Source organism: Leuciscus leuciscus (assembly GCF_965113295.1).
Source record: "Leuciscus leuciscus genome assembly, chromosome: 1".
NCBI classification, from domain to species: Eukaryota; Metazoa; Chordata; class Actinopteri; order Cypriniformes; family Leuciscidae; genus Leuciscus; species Leuciscus leuciscus.
The window spans coordinates 55,502,354-55,522,284 of NC_138725.1; the positions used below are offsets into that span (position 1 = coordinate 55,502,354).

General features: G+C 43.7%; 1 long non-coding RNA gene across 1 annotated transcript; it reads right to left on the reverse strand.

The window, feature by feature from the left end:
* Positions 1-13,787: 13,787 nt before the first annotated feature.
* On the reverse strand, positions 13,788-19,637 carry LOC309496217. The gene is made up of 2 exons (XR_014205066.1): positions 18,677-19,637; positions 13,788-14,583 (listed from the first exon to the last, which is right to left on the reverse strand). It is a non-coding gene; the product is annotated as an uncharacterized lncRNA (long non-coding RNA).
* Between the last annotated feature and the right edge of the window lie 294 nt (positions 19,638-19,931).

A 19,931-nucleotide genomic window follows, 5' to 3' on the forward strand; every position in this document is an offset into this window, starting at 1 on the left:
ACCACCGTGGAAGGAGCTGTGGTGTCCAGTGCGACAACTGCCTCCGAGTGATGCCCTGGAAAGCTGGCAGCCAAAAATGACATACTGCTTGCCCCTGCCACGAGAGTAATTTGCAGAAATTTTCTGCCAGTGGCACGATTTGCATGGAGTGCAGTTCAGTGTTTGTTGGTGGGACTGGGCCAAAGACATTTGTCTCCATCTCTCTCATGCGATACAGCAGGTGGAGGTGTAAGCAAAATTGCTCATGAAGTGTCTCTGTCCTAAATGAGCAAATTTCATTATCACGTTCTCTTATGGACTATCTTCAGCACTTTTGGAGAAAATATCAATAGATCATATAAATTCAAAAGAAAGAAGATGAATGGAAACTGTAAATGATGTGTATGTGCAGAATTGCAGACATCAGGGGTTCAGCATCTGTTTCAGCTTGTTTAGACAAACAGGAGAAGAGGGAAAAAATACACTACTATTGAAAAGTTGGAAATTAACAGGTTTATTCAGCACGGATGCATCAATTTATCAAAAGGGACAGTAAAGACATTTATAAAGTTACAAAATATTTTTATTTCAAATAAATTATTTTCTTTTGAACTTTCTATTCATCAAAGAATCCTGATTAAAAATGTATCATGGTTTCCACAAAAATCAAAAACTGTTTTCAGAATTTATAATATTAAAGGGGTCATGAACTGAGAATTAAAATTTTCCTTGATCTTTTGACAGTTATGAGTTCGTTATACTATAAAAATACCCTGTTTCAAAAGTTTCAAAACTCAAAACTTCCTTGTTATTCCAAAAACTGTTTTTATTGAAACCAAGGCCAGAAAACGACAGGCTCAAAAGTGGAGACTTATGACGTCACAGGACAGCGAAAGACCGCCTTTGCAGAAGAATATCAACGCCTACGTCTACATCACGCGTCTTTGGCCCCGCCCACTGGCACATTAGTGAATAGTGACATGAGAACGAGTAAAGATCGACACAGGATCAATGCCATCACCTTTCAAATGATCCTAATGCTATAAGTAGTTTTTTTTTCAACAATGTGAATGTCTCAGCAGTGCATTATTTGTTTGTAGGCTATTCGGTGCATTTCACTGTGGATTATTTGGTAATTTCGACACAGGCTTTGAAAACAGACTTTTACGATATGGATCTGCCAGCAACGCCACAAACATACAGTAACCATGTTTATTCCAATGCCTGACCCGTGATCAGTGATTTCTGATGTGTAATCAAGTTCAGATAGATAATCTTTCTCTCAAAATCGTTCAATACTGTTTATGCATCAGTAAATCAAGCCAGTGACTAAAAGATCAACTACACATCGTTTCTCTTAGTAGGATGAAAATAATCGTATTTAAACGGTGATTAAATTATATACAGAAAGCATCAAAGAACGCTCCCTTTCAATCGCCCTTGAAGCTGTCAATCAAACAGCGCAAGTTTATCTGGACACTTGCCAAAATTCGTTATGAAATCAATGACACTGTTACAATGCACAACGAAGCTCTTACTGTCTTTATATTGTGTTTGCATTGTTATTTAGTGAAAGCATTCTTGAGAGTGCAGAAATTGCATTGCAATGTGATCATCACTTCATTCACGCGATCAACAGACTGTCTGTTATCTGCTCAATGCTCATCACTGCAGCCTTTCATGTGATGGAATAGATCTAACTATACTGCTTTAATCTATACTTTTCACGATTAAGAGTCGATTATTTATTTTGGGAAACAATCACATTATTTATCGTGCACCTTCGACTTTACATTCACATACAGCTATATTACACATTACATGAAAGGAAATATTCGAAAAAGCATAATAGGGGCAATTTAAATCTTTAATAAAAAAAATACTTTTTTCATAGTTATATTACTGGGCTGTTGAATGCTTGAATCTGATTGGTTGATGAATGTTCTATGGTGTGCAACTAGATATGCTATATTTCATGAATTGCATTGAAACGTAAATGCAAACATGGAACTCAATGCAAATCTGCAGTTTCAATAGTAAATCAATAGTAAAACAAATTTCTCTGCTTTATGGATTTCATTTTGCATGTGCAAGATGCCACTCAGTCCTGCAGCCTCATGTTGATGACCTCACCTGATCTGAAAATATCTGGCCTAGTCTGAAAATATCTCTGTGTTGACTTGAGTCAACACAGAAGGAAGGTATAAAGCCAAAGTCCCATTGATATCTGACACCCAAAACAAAGATCCTTGATTCATTTAGCTTCTCTGTTTCAGGGTGCTCAGGAAGGAAGGATAGTATGATGCGGATGTTTCTTAATTTAGCTGAGATACATTTGCCACAGGAGTGCCCACAGCAAACAACATCTGAATGCTACTAGCACTGCATGTGTGTCATCCGACTCAGACAGAGAAATGTAGACATGAGTCATTCTCACTTTATACATGCAAATCTTAAAAACGTGCAAAGTGATTCCAGCAAGTGATTCTCTTACTTTTTATATTGAGAAATAAATACATAATGTTGTTAATGTTAAATATTAGTTAACGATACATTTATAAATTCATTTGTAAAGTAAATGGATAACAAAAAACTATTTGTACATGCTTTTAAATTAATAATTTATTGAACATTATTTAGTAATTAATTATTTATTGGTATATTTAACTGTACACTAGTTACAGTAAGGTTTTGTTTGTTAACATTAGTTAACTACATTAGTTAACATGAACTAGCAATAAACATATCTACAGTATTTAATAGTCTTAGATAATGTTAATGTCAACATTTACTAATTCATTATTAAAATCAACAGGTAATGTCTGCTATCTGTTAATAACAAACGTTTATTGTCACACGCACTTAGTTCTCTTACGAGAGTACTCTCGTGTTGCGTAAGCTAGCTTACGCTACGGGAAAAACCCTTTTCTCGAGGATACTGAAGCCAAAAAATTATCCTTAATTTTGCATTAGTTTAAAACGCATTGCTGCATAAGCAGACCTAGGCAGAGCGACTCGCACGCCTATTGGTTGCTCAGCAGCAACTGCTGCAACCTATCCAGGGCCTGCTTGTGACGAAGCACCAATGGCGCGTCACGTCCCGCCAGAATGGCCGTGGCTACAGGCTATAAAAGCAGGCCCGTGGGGTTGTTCTCTGATTTTTCAACTCTTCAGCGAAGTGGACACTCACCTCGCTGTTCTCCAGAGAAGCTGCGCCGTCGAAGAGCCTTCAGCGGGACGAGCTTCAAGCCGGCCATCTCGCCGCTTCCTCTGCCGTTCCTGCTGCGCTATCCGGCGCCGATATCCTTTCAATTCCGCGTGTTACGCTACATACGCTTGCATCTAAAAGAGCGAGGCGTTGTTTCAAATGCCTCTTTTCAAGAAATGAGGCTCCTGCCGAGCCGATCTCAGTGACGGGGACCGCCACATCCTGTGCGTTTCCTGCCTGGGACACACACACGCGGACCACGCGCTTTCCCTGGGCGGCTGCCCGGAATGTGAAGCGATGTCTATGGCGACCCTGCGGGCTCGCCAAGCATCTTTCAGCGTGGATCCCGCCCCTCCGCTTCTCTCTTCTGGGCCGCGCCGTAAAAAGCGCCGTTCACAGAGAACGCCGGAGGCATCTGCCGCGAGCGCTTGGCCAGCCGCCCGCTGTGCATATCGAGTCGGGGGGAGATGACGCAGAAGGGGACAGCTGCTCTATTCTGGCTTCTGACTGCGAAGGATGGTCGGGCTCCATTCCGGACCCCGCCCCTTCTCTTCAGGAATCGAGCGGTGTGCGGTCTACGTTTGACGCCGAGCTTCTTCGCCTGCTTACGAAGGCCGTGGAGGACCTCAGCCTCGATTGGTCGCTTCCTGACGAGCCTGCACCCAGCAGGCTGGAGGGTTGCTTTCTGCCAGGCCGCCGCTCGACGCCTCACACGAGGCCTGCCCCCTTTCTTCCGGAGCTCCACGAGGAGCTCACTAAGAGCTGGAAGGCGCCATTTTCTGCCAGGCTGCGCTCTACTGTCTCTTCGACGCTCTCTCTGGTAGACGGCGCGAAAGACAAAGGCTATCTCTGCATTCCTCCGGTCGAGGAACCGGTAGCCACGCACCTCTGCCCGCCTTCCGCCGGATGGCAGTCTCAACCTTCACTGCCTTCCAAAGCCTGCAGGACTACTTCGGCTTTGATCGGTCGCGCCTACACCGCCGCCGGTCAAGCCGCGTCTGCACTTCACACGATGGCCGTGCGTCAGGTGTATCAGGCCGACCTTCTCCGTAAAATGGACGAGGCGGGCCCGAACCCTGAGAATTTTTCTGACCTCAGGAGCGCGACCGACTTAGCGCTACGAGCCACCAAGTCCGCTGCTCAGGCCATCGGGAGGAATATGGTGTCTCTCACTGTCACCGAGAGACACTTGTGGTTGACGCTGTCCGACATGAAGGAGTCCGACAGAGCCACTTTTCTCGACGCGCCCGTGGCGCCATCCGGTCTCTTCGGCCCGGCTGTCAAGGGGTTTTCGGAGCGGTACTCCGAGGTACAGAAAACCTCCCAGGCTATGCAGCATTTCTTGCCGAAGCGCTCCAGTTCCGCTACGGGCCGCTCTAAGCAGCCGTCCAACCAGAAATCAGCGCCACAGCCTCCCCCGCCGTCAGCCTCACAGCGCTGTCAGCCGAGGGACTCCCAGCAGCGCTCACGCTCTTCCAGCCGCCACAGACCGCCTCCCCCTCGGGGACCCCGGTCCAAGATTGTGCTGAAGGCAGAGCCCTCAAAGTCTTCCTGACCGTGTTAGGAAGACGAAGATGGTCGAGTCCCGCTGCGGCCGGACCGCAATCGAAATCAGCGCGCCTCGCTCTCACAGTTCCCTCAGCAGAGGTGACTGGAGATGTGTATTTCACAGTCAACGAGCCCGTTACACAACACGCTCGCCTGTACCCAAAGGCCGTTTTTACGGCCGCCCAAATATATCACAGAAAGAGCATTCTGTCTGTTTATCCGGCTCACGCCGATGGTGTTATAAATGCAGATCATGTGCCCACTCCACAGTGTTCGCGCCTACATACAAACACGGGCGGTTCAGTGATTCACACTCATTCACGGCCCATATCCATCAACTCGGCTCACGCCGTGTGTGTTTTGAATGTGGAAGAGGTTTTTCACATAAAAGCATGGAGGGAGCTGCCGGGCGTGTCAGAATGGGTACTGAACACGGTAGAACGAGGCTATTCACTACAGTTCGCTCGCAGACCCCCCCACTTCCGAGCCAGGGTCGAAACCACGGTGAACAGCAAAGTAGCACACCTACTTCGCGCCGAGATTGCGAAACTGTTAGAGAAACGAGCCGTAGAAACCGTCCCTCACACACTGAGCGAGTCAGGTTTTTACAGCAGATATTTCCTCATTCCAAAGAAGGATGGCGGTCTCAGACCCATCCTAGATCTCAGACTGCTGAACAAAGCCCTTATGCAGAGATCGTTCAAAATGCTCACGACCAGTCAAATTCTCGCGCAAATTCGCTCGAGGGACTGGTTTATCTCTGTGGATCTGAAAGACGCATATAAAGACGCATATTTTCAGATCCAAATAGCGCCCCATCACAGGCCTTTCTTGCGATTCGCCTTCGAGGGTCTGAGCTATCAGTACACCGTCCTGCCGTTCGGTCTGTCCTTAGCACCCCGTACATTCACGAAGTGCATGGATGCAGCGCTCGCTCCCCTGAGACAACGGGGAATGCGAATACTGAACTATCTGGACGACTGGCTTATTCTAGCCCAGTCAGAGTCAGAGTTAATAGCGCACAGGGCTCTTTTACTCGACCATTTACGGGATTTGGGTCTCCAAATCAACTGGACCAAGAGTTTACTGTCTCCCAGCCAGAGAATCTCTTTTCTGGGAACAGACTTAGACTCTGTGTCAATGACAGCGCGGCTGACGTCACAGCGCGCGCGGCTGACGTCACAGCGCGCGCTGCAGATTCAGCGCTCAGCTGCAGCTTTCAGGACCGGCAGCATTTTTCCTCTCAAACGTTTTCAGAGGATGCTGGGTCTTATGGCTTCGGCCTCGGCAGTGCTTCAACTGGGCTTGCTTTTCATGCGCCCGCTGCAGCACTGGCTGAAAACGCGGGTCCCGCTGCGAGCATTTGCCTCAGGGTAACTCAGAACTGTGTCACAGCACTGAATCCCTGGAAGGCGGCAGACTGGTATCAGTCAGGAGTGGATCTGGGCATGACTTCGAGACGAAAAGTAATCTCGACAGACGCATCCAACTCAGGTTGGGGCGCCCTCTACGAGGGCAGACCAGTGTTTGGTCTGTGGGCAGCCTCAGAAAGGCGCCTACACATAAACTGTCTGGAGATGAAAGCGGTCGAAAATGCCTTGAGATACTTTCTCCCCCTCCTCAAAGGCCACAACGTTTTGGTCCGCACGGACAACATGTCAGTGGTGTCATACATCAACCGCCAGGTTGTCTCAGGTCACGGAGCCTTCACAAGCTGACGGAACACCTCCTCTTGTGGGCCCATCACAACCTGCGCTCACTGAGAGCATCGCATGTCCCGGGCTGCCAAAATGTGGGACCAGACATGCTGTCCAGGGACAACGTTCCCCCCGGGGCAGAGCGGATGTCGACCTCTTTGCGTCGACGGAGAACGCGCACTGCCCAGTATTCTTCACGAAACAGAGAGATGCGCTGGCCCACGACTGGCCCAGCCGTCCGCTCTATGCGTTTCCCCCGATCGCGATGTTACCACAGGTAATCAAGCGCATCAGGGAGAGCAAATGCTCTGTGCTCCTCGTGGCGCCGCTCTGGAGGAATCAAGTGTGGTTCTCAGAGCTGATGCAACTGACGAGCACGGCCCCGTGGCCGATTCCGGTGAGGAAAGATCTCCTCTCCCAGGCCAGGGGCGCGATCTGGCACCCGCGCCCCGACTTATGGGCCCTGCATGCATGGGCCATCAACGGGTACCCGCTGACCTCCCAGCGGCAGTGTTGAACACAATTACTCAGGCTAGAGCACCCTCTACGAGAAGGCTCTACGCCTCTAAAGGGTCAGTATTTTCCGGCTGGTGCTCGGCCCGAAACTTAGACCCACAGCGCTGTAGCGTTACAGAGGTTCTCTCCTTTCTGCAAGAGCTTTTGGACGAGGGCAGGTCATGTGTATGTGGCGGCCATTGCTGCGTTTACAAAACCCTTGCATGGCCGGTCACTGGGTAGAGACGACTTCATTGTTAGGTTCCTAAGAGGAGCTAGAAGGTTAAATCCTCCTCAGCCCCCTCTGGTTCCAGCCTGGGACCTCTCCTTGGTCCTGGACGCCACGGATGTACCTGGATGTTCTACTGTACTAAGCACCCATTCCCACACTCTGGAATGGTTATCACTCCCTGGGCCCACCCCTCGTCGGCCCAGATATTACCACTTACGTTTGTCCCCGGGCACATGCCCTTGGGAACGTGCATGTGGACCTTCTCTAGCATGCACAGCGTTTTACATTGGGTTCCCGTAGCGTAAGCTAGCTTACGCAACACGAGAGTACTCTCGTAAGAGAACGCTCTCGGTTACTAACGTAACCTCGGTTCTCTCTAGATGAGGGAACGGGTGTTGCGTAACCCTGCCGTGCTTGTGCTACTTCTGGTTCGCTTCAGATTGAAAAACCAGAGAACAACCCCACGGGCCTGCTTTTATAGCCTGTAGCCACGCCCATTCTGGCGGGACGTGACGCGCACGGGCGCCCGCGCCCTCATTGGTGCTTCGTCACGAGCAGGCCCTGGATAGGTTGCAGCAGTTGCTGCTGAGCAACCAATAGGCGCGCGAGTCGCTCTGCCTAGGTCTGCTTATGCAGCAATGCGTTTTAAACTAATGCAAAATTAAGGATAATTTTTTGGCTTCAGTATCCTCGAGAAAAGGGTTTTTCCCGTAGCGTAAGCTAGCTTACGCAACACTCGTTCCCTCATCTAGAGAGAACCGAGGTTACGTTAGTAACCGAGAGCGTTTTGTTCATCTTTAGTTTCTGTTTTCATGGACTTTCAGTTTGTTTTCATTCTGAATATTGTTCCTTTGTTTGATTTTGTATGTAACCACCATGTATTAAGTTCCTCTCTGTTCACTCTGTTTCTGTCGGTCGATGTTTGCGTGTTGTGTGTGTTTACCCCATGTTACACACACACAAACACACACACACACACACACACACACACACACACACACACACACACACACACACACACACACACACACACACACACACACACACACACACACACACACACACACACACACACACACACACACACACACACACTGTTAAACCTTATGTCTGTTCCTGTGTTTGTTATAATATTAAAGTCACTTCGTATTGGATCCCGTCGACCAACCCAAAATGGATGATGCAGCACGATTTGCTGTTTTGGCTTGTGAGAGATAGGACTTTTTTACCTTCACCACAAACTTCTGCCTTCTTGCTCTTCTGGATAGGGGCTAATTACCATCACCCTTGTGTGGATTGACTTTGTTCCTTATTAACCACTGCTGTAACAGTTGCATGTGAAGTAACTCTAGTGGCACCACCTGAGAAGCTGCTGCCATCAGACAGAGGAGTCTCCAGCCACACTTCACTGATGTCTGATATTTTCCCATCAGATGGGATATCTGCTCCCTCAGCATCAGAACCCTCTGTGGGGGAAGACAGAAACCAGTCCAGAGCCAAGTCCAGAACCAAGCCCAAATACATTACCGTCCTGCACGGAGTCAGGCAGCTCTTCTCCTCATTCAATGTCAGGCCTAATCTGAATAGGTTCGACAACACCTCCTCTGTATCGCTTCTCACTTGCTGTTTGGTTGGGGCACATATCAACCAATCGTCCAAATAATTCATAATGCGAATTCCACGCTGAGGGAGAGGAATTAGTGTGTGTGTGCATTCATGCATTTCGTAAAAGTTTGTGGAGCTAGATACAGCCAAAGGGAAGAACCTTGTATTCGTACGTGTTGTCTTGAAAGAACAACTGAGTACTTTCTGTGATCTCTGTGGATGGGAATGTGAAAATAGGCATCTCGGAGGTCCACTGTAGTGAACCAGTCCCCCTGCCTTATGTTTGTGAAGAGGGTTGACAAATTCAACATTTGAAAAGGTAAGTGTTTTAGATACCATTTAAACCTTTTCAGATTCAAGGTGGGACACCAGCCCCCATCCTTTTTTTAGAATGAGAAAGTAGGTTGAATAAAATCTGAGGACAGGAAGTGTTATTGCTCCTTTCTGCAATAGCGTTGAGACCTCTGCCGAAATGAATTTGTACTCTGCATTTCTTTTCAAGACTGTTGGAACAATACCCCGTGAACATGGTGGCTTGGTTCTGAACTGGAACCTGTAGCCTGATCTTAGGGTATTGAGTTCCCAATGGCATTGGGTACACTGGCCCCAGTGAGCCAGATGCTGAGGTGTAAAGTGTGACAAAGTGTGTTTACACCTCAGCATCTGGCTCACTGGGGCCAGTGTACCCAATGCCCTTGGGTACTCAATACCTGACAGTTGCCTGCCTGTCTGTTTCGCATCTCCTGCTGGCGAAAGGAGTGTTTATTGCCCTGCCTCAGGCTAGCTGAGGAATTCTGGATTGAAGTCAACTGTGAACCTTCCCAGCCCTGAATAGATGAGGTTGAATGGCCCCAGCCTCCAAAGACTGCCCCATTTGCCCCATATGTTGTACCGCACATGTTAACTCCCTTGCCTTGTGTGACTGTTCCAGAGCTGCTTCTGATGGAATGCCAAAAACTTCCCCTTGTACAACTGGGGCCGCCACTACTGCCCCACAATCCTGGTCAGAAATATTTGTGCTTGGACCACTGAAGCCATGGACTGACCCAGCGCCTGGGCATGCACACTGGCCCCTCGGATCAGCATGTCAACTACTCATCTCCAGTATTTGGTCACTGGGAGCAGCAGTCAAGTCAAGTCACCTTTATTTCTATAGCGCTTTTTACAATACAGATTGTTTCAAAGCAGCTTTACAATGATAAAAGGTAAATGATGAAACAGAGTTTCTTTCTACTGTACAGCAGATCTAGAAGAAAATGGCATCATAGTCCAGCTTAAGTAAGTTCAGTGATGGTTAATTTTTGTTGTAAAAAAGTTATTAATTTAGTTCATTTATATATATAGCTCCCCTGGAGAAAACAGTGATGTCATCGTCCAGCTTAGTTCAGTTTTCATACAATGGTGTCAATGCAGGCAGATCAGTAATATTGTTGAATATTAAGTGTCCCCAACTAAGCAAGCCAAAAGCCAAAGGTGACAAAGGCAACAACAGCAGCCCCACAAGTCCTTTAACAAGCCCTCTAAATAGACCAACAAGAGGGATTTTGTACCAGAAAGCCTTGCTGCCAAAGCTGATGCCTGATAAGCTGTCCGTCATTTTGACAGATTACGCTGAGGGTGATGTATTGTAACTTGAAACTGTAATTCTTACCCCTGTCCACTTGGTGGCGAGTGTGCTCTTGCTGACTATCAAGTTAATGGTCAACGAATGGCTTTTCTGAGTTACATGACATTGTTTACAAGCTATTTTATTGACATCTTTCTGGGGTTGAAACACTGATTGTGCGATTACATGAGAGACATGATACGGATTTCGGTAAGTTGACTGTACCTTTCAACATATTTTCTGATGTTCATTCATGTTTATTTCGTTCTGAAACATATTAAAGAGAAAGGGATGATCGTGTTCACTCGCATTTCACTTTGCTTGAATTGAGGCGTTTCAGTGATCTCTCGCATCACATTAAAGAGCGCAAAAAATTGTTTTATTGTTTGAATTTTGTGAATTCAAAGAATTTGAAAGCTGAGACTTTGTTTCATATCAAAAGTAACAAAGCACAAAGCTTATTGTGATTCGTTGGACAAACATTCATGATGAAATGCACAGTCTCTGTTCAACTTTCTCTATATATAAATAAATAAGTGCATAATATAGCCTATATGCTTGTCCTGTAAGTTTGTGAATAAAAATGAAAATGTAAACAAAAACAGAGCCTATTAAATGGCTTATTATCTTTAAGATATTAAAATTAAAATTACGGTTAATAAAAGATTGACAGAATTTTTACAACCCTGTCCATCATGAGGAAGTCTAACGCGACCTCTGGTTGCATCTCTACCTGCTCTTGCTGTTGCTCCAGCCACGTAGGCCCCACCAGTGGCACTGCGGCAAGGCCACAGCCATCCGCCCCGACACATTAGCTTACCGTATCTTGGGTAAAGCGGTAGTCCTAGGTGCCTTCCTACTTGAGCTCGCTCTGCTGCTCTAGAAATCACAGCCTTATCTGATGGATCAAGAGATGCTGGATCTGAGGCATGTGAAGTATCCTTATCCAGTTCAGAGTATGAAAGACCCATCCTTGAAGGGTCATCCCCCTCATCCCACGTCTCTTAAGCTACCAAGGACAGCTCACTGACTTACTTCTTATATATATTTAATGAAGCAAAATTACTTTATCAACCAGAACTTAGTCTTCATCCTTACGAATGAAGAGGCGCTTGGCGGGTGATTTTGTACTCACCAGTTCAATAATCTTTCTTTCACCTGAGAGAAGAGGTTCAAATCAGTTTTTCCCTTTAACTCCCTATACAGCTCCGCTCCCCTAGGAGGCTCTAGGAGCATTGCACCTGTATTTATTTAGGATGATTACGTGCAGGTGCAGCGTGTTAATTTGATATACGATCTCCTGACAGCTCGCCCTCTAGCGAGGCAAACCCATATGGTGGCGTGTTGTCTGTGATAAAATAGAATGCAAGGCTTAAAAGTGGGTGGTGGTAGCGCAATGGATAAGACACATGCCTTTGGTGTTGTAAGGCCCGCTATATTGGCCCAATCTGCCGGTTCGCCAATACACGGGGAAGGTTGTCACGTGTTCTGTCCTCACTCATGCAAAGTATTGGTTGGTTAAATTTGCAATACATTAATCATGTACTCACTCGTTAATTCATCTGACTCCATAAATGAAAGGTTTTAATAATATCTGTGCCTCACTAAAAGTGAGCGAATGTTTGACTATTCCTTTTAACCATTAAATAAACAATGTCAAACCCAGTTGGAATAATCACATTGTAGCAATTTAATATTTCAGATATCAGAGATCAATTCCACAATCAATTCAAATATCTAGAACATGGTTATACATTGGTTACACCAAAGAATCTTACCCAGCTTGTACCTGAGATAGAGAGAAAGAAAGGGAAAGAGAGAGAGAGAGAGAGAGAGAGATACCACCTATCCAATTCCACGTCCAGCCAAGAAGAAGAGACAGAGAGAGCCAGAACACCTTCCTTTATCCTCTGACCAGGTGAGAAGGGGGATGGGGTGAGACCACCCTCAAATGGCTTCTATCCCACAGAAGGGGGGTTGCCTTATCTGGCATTATCTCTAAACCAGTTTCCTATGAACTTCTATAAACCTTATTTCCTTTTATTTTATCTATCTGGATATGAGATATCTGTACCACTCACTTTGAGACATTTCAAATGACACCAAAAGCATAACAGTCAATGTTGAATATTCACATTGAACCATGTTCTTACGTGAGTTCCTAGTTTCTGAGAGAAAGAAAGGCTGTATTGGGGGAGGTCAAATGTTAATCAGCCAGCATGGCCCTTTTGTCCCATAAATCAGGCCTCAACCAGTATTTTCAGTCTTACAGTTTCCCTCTTTGATCCCGTGGGTCACATTCCGATGAACACTTACGGGGTCACAGTAAGACGTTTGTTATAGTCCTTGAAGATGTAGCACAAAAATTGTCTTTGCAATGTTGGCATCTGTAGAAGCTCAGTGGGCGGTGTTCACCTGCAGAACACCTGTTCTCACCAGGTGTATAGCTTGAGTCCAGCGGGTGGATGAATGCGTTCAGGTTCTCTTCCTGTAATCCTGTGACGTGAGCAAAGTTCATAGAGTCAATCTGGACCTTTTGTGACTTGTTCAGTTGACGTGTCATTCCTTCATGGAGAAACTTCCGCTTCCCTGGCACCTTCTCCACGATGATGATCTGACCCTTCTTGACCAACCCTGTCACCTCCAGCGGTACGGTTGTCTGGGCAGACCTCAGTGGATGAAGGGCTTCTCCTTTGGTCCACATGGCTTTGTGTGAGACACCTGAAAAGCATCTTAAATGTCCGCTTCACGATTGAGCACATATGAACTTACAGTCGTAAGGAAATGCATAGGAACGCATAATGCAATAAGGAAAAATCATGTCATGTTCAATGTAAAATACCATGTTCATGTCAGCAATTGTGAGTGGTACGTTTGGTCTCATTAATTACCTGATTTTTAAATTACCACGCCAATAGTACTCCTATAGAGGGTCAAGGAAGGACAAAGGAAGATCTTACAAGCTCTTACCCTGTTTCTAGAAACATTTAAATAAATGGCATTCTAACAAAACAACCAGTGCTATTTTGGTGTAACCAAACATAGAGATTCAATTGAATTGATGTCCAAATACATTGTTGCAAGTAAAATGGACAATATACAAATATGCAGATAAGTTTCAGAAATGTTTTTCTGAATTACTCAAAGGAAATCAAAATAAGTTTCAGAAAATTCAAATCAAAATAAGTTTCAGAAATGTTTTTCTGAATTACTCAAAGGAAATCAAAATAAGTTTCAGAAATTCAAATCAAAATAAGTTTCAGAAATGTTTTTCTGAATTACTCAAAGGAAAAAAATGCAGAAATCAAAAAAGGTTTCAGAAATGCAGCAAGAGGTCGGTGTAAACCAATCAATGGTTTTGTGTGTTTGTGTGAGAATTTTTTTAGAATGTCAGAGTGTGTTTTTGTCTGTGAGAGAGTGTGTGTGTGTGTGTGTGTGTGTGTGTGTGTGTGTGTGTGTGTGTGTTGGTGTGTGTGTCTGTGAGAGAGTGTGTTTGAGAGTGTGTTTGAGAGTGTGTGTATTGATCTGGCTAAGTCACAGTCGATGACAGAGTTGAATTGTAAATTTTTGTACTTGATTGAATTGGTCTCACTTCAGATTTATTCATTTTAATTATGTTTCTGTTATTACTGGTAAGTTGAGAAATCAGGGGCCCTCTGATCTTCCAACTCCCACCAACAATCATAGAGTTTGAAATTTAATGGCAGGTCTGCCTTAGAATTTGTCTTGATTTGTGACTGTAGCCATTCAGTTGTTCATGTGTGTTACATTAGTTAGCAGTTTGTTGTGAATAGCGTATGCTATTCTCTGTGTCTCTGTTAGACCATGATCATGAGATCAGCTCCACCCTGTGTGTGTGAAGCTATCTGGATCTGTTAGTGTGAAGATGACACATCTTCGTCTGATGTGCAGTGTTCAGCCTGGATAGACCATCTACCCCAGGTGATGTTGCTGTGAGGGTATAGTGATGGAGGGGTGTGTTCAGTGTTCATGTCTAGGAGATGGGTGGAATCTAATCTGTAACAATTGTGTTGCAAATTTCGATCCAGTTCTAAACTGGGAGGCCATATTTATGCAGTAATGTAATAGTGTGACGTATGAAAAGGCCTTTTATAATGTCTTTTCACCCATCTCCCGAGTCTCAGGTTATGTTCGAACAATTCCGCTGTCCTGGATTTGCTCCAGGTGGGCTCCACCATTTTGCAGAAGTAGCCTAAGCCTGAGACAGAAAACGGAGGAGAGCGAACCACAGATAATTCTAATATTTCAAAAGCATTAAATTCAGACGTGTAGAATTATTTTACTTGTTAGCAATTTTAATTCCAGATGTCACATGAAACCGAGTTTCATTGACCACGTCTGAATTGTTGCTGTTGTCTCAGTGTGTTGTGACACCTGAAGCTGCTTTTTCAGTTCAGCCTTCAGTCTGCTGCATGTGCAATGCATTCACACATTTTAATTTGTGCAGATATTTTTTGACCTGCAAAAAACTGTGGTACTTCTGTCTGCTGTTTAGCATTTCACACCCTCCTCGTAAATTTACTTATCTTATCAGATTCAATTCAGTTGGTGCACCCCAGTCAAGGATTATTTAGCGTGCTATTACCTGTGCCACACTCCTAGCCGTGTTTTCTAACGGTGAAAAATAAAGGCATACTCCGCCCCTTTTTGGCACTGGGTAGCACACAAATGAAATTCTGTTTCAGAAATTCAATTTTAATGACGAAAGTCACACTTCTCCAATTATTGTCCTGCTCGGCGAGTGTAATATAATGTTTATTATAATTCAAGTTATAATATAATTATATTCTTTAACAATACAAGTCAAATTATATTGTTTTCGGTCTCTGAAGAGTCTCTGGAACAACTTAACACATGGTCAAATCTCTACTTGTTCTCATGTCAATACATTTGAATATTAAAAGGCCTTTTGGCTCAGGGCTGATAAGATGTACATTCGCTGTTTTTCTTTTTCCCTTTGCTAGGTTTCAAATACCTTTTCTTCTCATTTAGTCTTTTTAAATGGCCATTATAACGTTTGATTCTTCTATTTACTCTTACTTTATATTTTTCCGTTTATAGATAAGGAAACTATATCGCTTTGCAGTCCTTCTCCTAAGGATGCACGACACAAGTGGTCAGTCCCGAAGATCAGAAGCTGAGGCAATGGCTAAATATCTAGGACGTTGCCGTAATCCCAACGCGCAACAATCAAAGATATATTCAGTAGCCCTCTTGGATGCCCTTCAGGAACTCAATTCAACCGTTTTCCAAAACTATTAAATTAGAACAGAAGTCATCGGAAGCGTCCAAGCTAGGTTAATCAACCAGCGTAAAGCTGGTCCTAGTCGGACTAACCCATCCTCTCATCCAAGTCGCCCGCACACTTCCTGATATCAGCTATTAGCCGTCCCGTCGCCAATCTCTGACACAATCTTGTGGAAACATACGAATCCGTTAATCTATTTTGGAAAAAACAAATCTCAGAGTAATTCAGAATGCATTCAAACATAACAATATTTCGTTCTCTGAAGCCTTAAATATGAAAAGGTTTTTTGTTTCAGGATTAATGAGATGCGTTCGCTGTTTCTGATTTTCAAATTCATTGTGAATCACATTATAGCCATCAAATTCAGCACAGACACACGCGTTTACTTCAGTTTACACAGGACACATGGCCTAGAATACAACATCTACAACCTTTTTACCTAAGTGTTCCAAATACACCCACAGCAAAACAATAGAATACAACATCTATATCACCTTTGCCTAAGTGTTTCAACTACACTTACAGTAAAGTAATCCTGTGTTTAAAGAATAAACTTTAAATTAGCCTATGTGCATGTTGTAGCACAAACAACCAAATTGTGTTCTATGTGCACGATGTGTAGGGCACGATGTGTTAAGCACAATTTCAAATTTGAAAATGCAGACAGGTTCAATGAATTTAGATGTTAAACATTTAAGCTATTTGCTATTGGGCTGCTACCCGACTAGCAAATGACGTTAATAGCTGAAGGCCTTGAGCATCCAAAGTTGTTAGGTCAGTAAGAGTTTTAGATGCATTTGAGCTTTGGTTACTTGCAGAGTGCTGGTTTTTGTCATTAGATTGTGATTGTCTGCATTTTTTGAAATAGGGTGGAGGTCTGCCTCTGCCCAGTGACCAACACTTCTCCTCTGTATGGCCTGTTTTGTGACAGGAATTACAGAATCTGTTCAGTTTGCCACAGTGTGGCTTTCTGAATTGTCCTGCAGATGGAGGATCTTCATGACATTCTAACACAGCTACCTCACCATGCATTTGTTTTCGTGACTCAATTCTTGTTGCCCAACTAACAATACCTTCGAATGTGTTTTGTGCTGGAGAAGCACCACACATGAGTGATTGCTGTACACGCGGCCCTGCATTTGTAAGCAGGAATTCAAGGAGAATTACATTGTTGTGGTGAACACCCTCAATTCCAGAATACTCCTCAAAAAGTTCAAACATATTTTCTGCATATGTCTCAAACGATTCTTCAGTACTCTGTTTCCGATTGAAAATCAATTCCCATCCAACAGGACTACAACCACACAGCTCGCGAAGGCATTGTTTTAGTCTATTCAAGATTTCGCTCTCAGGCTCATTTTGATGCATTGACTGCACAATGGTGCCTGTCATCAAAACCTGTGGTATCTTATAGTTCAGAACATCTGGAATTGAGCTGATAACAATTTGCCAAATATCTTTTGGTTCGAGCTGAAATGCATGTTTTAGACTAACAATGTGTCTCCACCATGGTTCGAATGGCCCTTTCAAAGGGAATGGTCCGATCTCTGCTTTAAACAAGCTACATTCAGTTACTGTTAAAGGACGCCGAATGATTGACTCTGTGCCGTTTGGGTGCCGTATCACCTTAAGGGCAGAAACAGGCACTCTTTTCATAACTTTATCACATGCTTCATCTGTCTGAAAAGATACAAGATTATTAGAGCAGGCTGCCTCATCTAAGAAGTGTACATTTTTTGCCCAATCGCTGTAAAGCTTGTTGGGAGACTTGCTTTTAGCATTTAGCTTAGCCTTAAGATCTGCAATGGTGTCTTTGTGATTTTTACACTTTTTAGTCAGGGCTAACAGCTCAGCTAGTAATTTATCTAGCTGTGTTTGAAGATCTTGAATCTTTTCCTCAGACTTTTGTGCCTCTGCATTTTTAGAATGCACTTCTTCACATTTAGCATCCATAAGCGAAGATAGAAATTTTGTTAACTCATTTAGCCGTTTATGACTTATGAAGTTTAAAGCCTCAATTATTTCACCATGTTTTGATTTCTTCTGTTTACTACCCACTGTTTTCCACCAAGTGAAAATTTCATTGTCAATAGCATCCATGTTAAGACCTTTTCTACTGAGTTTGTACAGTGTAGGCTGAACCTTTTCGGCCCATAATGTAAACAAGACATGATCAGTACACATGCTTTCACAATAATGGGCTTACAGTTAATTTTCCCAGATTTTTGACTAGATAGTCTTCTTTCTAAAAAAGATCTATTTCCATCCCAGCATATCAAATACTTTAGGGGTTTACTTCTCAGAGGAACTTAAATAAGCCAAATTAAATTGAATTACTTAATTTAATTCCATCTGTGTCAAAGTTTAAGATTTTAATGGAATATAGAGTTTGTCAAGATTAGTTTAGGTTTAGTATAGGATATTAATGTTTTCAATGTGGCTTTTGGGCCTACCAGTCAGCCAGTGAGACAAAACATGGTTTAAGCGTTTGGACGCAGCATGGCTTTAGCCTTTAGCATTAGCCTTGGGCACAGCATGGGTTAGCATTGACAATAGCACTTAGCATTAGCCTTTGATATTTGAGTTTTAGCTTGTAAATCATATCATCCTGTTTTCTCCAAATTTTCTTTTCATAAACAATGCATCGATCTGCCTTTTTATTTATAAAATCACGTGTTTTCCGATCGTTTACAAACTTAGATTTTTCTTTCTCTGTTTTCTGTTAGTTTGCTCATTCTTTTCACGTGTTGCTGGTTTCAATAATGGCCGGAAAACATGCGCCTGATTTTAAAACTTTTAGTCTTTACTTTTTTAGCTCTTCATCGAGTTATTAATTATTTGGAAGATGTTATTCTCACTTGTTTCGTTTCCTGTTGCTTAGGCAAAATAAGGAGATCTTTAAAATCTAATGCACAAGGGTTTTCATTCTTCATCTGGCTGCCGCATCACGTTCTAAACAAAGGGCTTTAATTCCGACCCGTAAACAATGCAAACATTTCTTCAACACTTCTATAAAGGGCAGAAAAAGTTTACTTACCATCGCGGCGGAAGAAAGAGAAGATGTTCAAACCTCTTGTTGATTTTAAAATCCCAAATACTTGCTGAAAAGGACATTTCTCGTGAAACTGTTTTGATCTGTTTTGAGATCACGTCCGAGGTCACCATTTTGTAAGGCCCGCTATATTGGCCCAATCTGCCGGTTCGCCAATACACGGGGAAGGTTGTCACGTGTTCTGTCCTCACTCATGCAAAGTATTGGTTGGTTAAATTTGCAATACATTAATCATGTACTCACTCGTTAATTCATCTGACTCCATAAATGAAAGGTTTTAATAATATCTGTGCCTCACTAAAAGTGAGCGAATGTTTGACTATTCCTTTTAACCATTAAATAAACAATGTCAAACCCAGTTGGAATAATCACATTGTAGCAATTTAATATTTCAGATATCAGAGATCAATTCCACAATCAATTCAAATATCTAGAACATGGTTATACATTGGTTACACCAAAGAATCTTACCCAGCTTGTACCTGAGATAGAGAGAGAGAAAGGGAAAGAGAGAGAGAGAGAGAGAGAGAGAGAGAGAGAGAGAGAGAGACCACCTATCCAATTCCACGTCCAGCCAAGAAGAAGAGACAGAGAGAGCCAGAACACCTTCCTTTATCCTCTGACCAGGTGAGAAGGGGGATGGGGTGAGACCACCCTCAAATGGCTTCTATCCCACAGAAGGGGGGTTGCCTTATCTGGCATTATCTCTAAACCAGTTTCCTATGAACTTCTATAAACCTTATTTCCTTTTATTTTATCTATCTGGATATGAGATATCTGTACCACTCACTTTGAGACATTTCAAATGACACCAAAAGCATAACAGTCAATGTTGAATATTCACATTGAACCATGTTCTTACGTGAGTTCCTAGTTTCTGAGAGGAAGAAAGGCTGTATTGGGGGAGGTCAAATGTTAATCAGCCAGCATGGCCCTTTTGTCCCATAAATCAGGCCTCAACCAGTATTTTCAGTCTTACAGTGTGAGAGACCCGGGTTCGAATCCACTGTGAGACACCAATGTGTCCCTGAGCAAGACACTTAACCCCTAGTTGCTCCAGAGGCGTGCGACCTCTGACATATATAGCAATTGTAAGTCGCTTTGTATAAAAGCGTCAGCTAAATGAATAAATGTAAATGTAAATGTTAAAAACGCATTCAAACGATAAGCTTTTGAGATGGCACAGAACGGCAATGTCCTGTGCGCATAACTGCGATAGAAAGGATAGTCCAAATTTTTT